This window comes from Littorina saxatilis, linkage group LG11 (genome assembly GCF_037325665.1).
Source record: "Littorina saxatilis isolate snail1 linkage group LG11, US_GU_Lsax_2.0, whole genome shotgun sequence".
NCBI lineage: Eukaryota > Metazoa > Mollusca > Gastropoda > Littorinimorpha > Littorinidae > Littorina > Littorina saxatilis.
Genome location: NC_090255.1, coordinates 16,021,407 through 16,023,906, shown reverse-complemented (window position 1 = coordinate 16,023,906; position 2,500 = coordinate 16,021,407). Strand labels below are relative to the sequence as shown.

The following is a 2,500-nucleotide window of genomic DNA, read 5'->3' as shown; positions in this document are numbered from 1 at the left end:
ACTAGCAGTATTGATTGAGGTACATAAATCTGTTGATGTACAGGGATGACTTGTTTGTAATGAATCCTTGTTTCCTCCACATTGAGTTTGCATTGCAGTTGGACAGAAATGAACAGGTGTTAATTGATAAACACATTGATAATGGCTTTTGAGAAAATCAATCAATTCTGCAAAGGAATTAACTTGATGACATCAAAACTGCAGCGCCATTTGAAGAATGGTTACCATTTCTGTTTCTTTGATGGGAATCAAACAAATAAAAACATTGACTATCCAAGTTACCATGAATGGCAATAGTTGACTCCTGAAAAGTAGCAAGGATATAATTTGAGACGATAAACGCCTGATGCAATCCCTCCTCAAGGTCAGTCAACTCAAAACCTTCATCATTCGCAACATCAGTAGGCAACACAGCGGGATTCGTATGTCCAGAAATCATGTCGAAAAAATATTACATTTCAAAAGCATGTCCAACCACAGTTGTTGGCAAGTGTTCGTGTCCGAAGTAGCCTTCAGTGTGTGTATATGTATTCATGTGACAGAGAACGTGACCTCATTGTTCAATCCTCTCTCTCTCTTCTTTCTCATTCGAACGCACACACGCAAGAACGTAGCCTACGCACGCATGCACGCGCACGCACACACACACACACACACACACACACACACCCCGCTGACGCACACGGCAAACCACGCACACACACACTGACTGTCGGCAAGCATCTCTTTTTGTTATATTTAGTCAAGTTTTGACTAAATATTTTAACATCGAGGGGGAATCGAAACGAGGGTCGTGGTGTATGTGTGTGTGTATGTGTGTGTGTGTGTGTGTGCGTGCGTGCGTGCGTGCGTGTAGAGCGATTCAGACCAAACTACTGGACCGATCTTTATGAAATTTGACATGAGAGTTCCTGGGATTGATATCCCCATACGTTTTTTTCATTTTTTTGATAAATGTCTTTGATGACGTCATATCCGGCTTTTCATGAAAGTTGAGGCGGCACTGTCACGCCCTCATTTTTCAACCAAATTGGTTGAAATTTTGGTCAAGTAATCTTCGACGAAGCCCGGGGTTCGGTATTGCATTTCAGCTTGGTGGCTTAAAAATTAATTAATGACTTTGGTCATTAAAAATCTGAAAATTGTAAAAAAAAAATAAAAATTTATAAAACGATCCAAATTTACGTTTATCTTATTCTCCATCATTTGCTGATTCCAAAAACATATAAATATGTTATATTCGGATTAAAAACAAGCTCTGAAAATTAAATATACAAAAATTATTATCAAAATTAAATTGTCCAAATCAATTTAAAAACACTTTCATCTTATTCCTTGTCGGTTCCTGATTCCAAAAACATATAGATATGATATGTTTGGATTAAAAACACGCTCAGAAAGTTAAAACAAAGAGAGGTACAGAAAAGCGTGCTATCCTTCTTAGCGCAACTACTACCCCGCTCTTCTTGTCAATTTCACTGCCTTTGCCATGAGCGGTGGCCTGACGATGCTACGAGTAAAATGGCATTGCGTTTCATTCTGTGAGTTCGACAGCTACTTGACTAAATATTGTATTTTCGCCTTACGCGACTTGTTTTCTTTACCTTTGTTTATTGTGTTTTCGATATTTGTGTTTATTTTTTGCTTGACTTATCTGTTTTATTTTAATGTTTGCTATCCACATCGTGTGATAAATGTTTCTTCTCAGTCTCCGAGTCAGTTTAGTTTCTGCACGCCGCTTTGGTACTCCTTGTTTTTCTTTCTGGTGTTTTGTGCGCGACTGATTTGCGGATTTATTTTTATTCCTTTCATATGCAGTTGAAGTGTTGTGGGTGTTATTGTCTGTATATGCTATGTTGCGTCTGTGTATGCCTACAAGAATTTTGGGTGTAATGTGCCTGTGGTCTGCTCGCAGTCGAGCACAGAAAACATGGCGGCGCCCTGCAGGCAAATTCGTGGAAAGTCTTCCCGACCGCAGATACCAGCGTCGTCCGCGACGCTGGAATGAAGAAGACAAAATTAACCGGACAGTTCAAGGAATTTCTAGAAGAAGATGGAGGTAACTCTTACTTTGTTATCCAAAGAATGGAGGTAACTTTGATAATAAATTTGATTGCACGCATGTCTTTAAATGCTTTAGGGCTCGGCCGGGTTTGACTGCTAGTAAGATAAATCTTTATCTTCCGAGGGGGATAGCAGAATAAGCATTTTCATACTTTGCATCCCGCTTTCGCCTAATGTAGGGAAACACATTTTACAGCCAGACAGAAGGAGAAAGAGAGAATTTTACACGGATGATACACAAGACTTCAATTCCTTTGAAACAATTTATTAGGCCTAGGGAACTACACAGACACGTAAGCCTACCCATCTCTGTCTACTTTTCCTAACATATAGTAGAATTCCTCCTCACGGGCCTCTATCAGTCATTCTACCGTCAAAGGTGCGCAGCCTAGAAAAACAAGAAATTCCTCCGAGGTAGGAAAAACACCCCCGTTGG

The 2,500-nt window shown here is 39.8% G+C and overlaps 1 protein-coding gene and 1 long non-coding RNA gene across 2 annotated transcripts in view; one reads left to right on the top strand and one right to left on the bottom strand.

Annotated features, from left to right (window-relative positions):
* Positions 1–2,500, top strand: part of LOC138979863 (uncharacterized) — a 474,427-nt gene that overhangs the window by 58,585 nt on the left and 413,342 nt on the right. The window lies entirely within an intron of this gene.
* The window catches only part of LOC138979851 (uncharacterized), a 23,075-nt gene that overhangs the window by 12,739 nt on the left and 7,836 nt on the right, over positions 1–2,500 (bottom strand). The gene's annotated exons all lie outside the window — the stretch shown is intronic.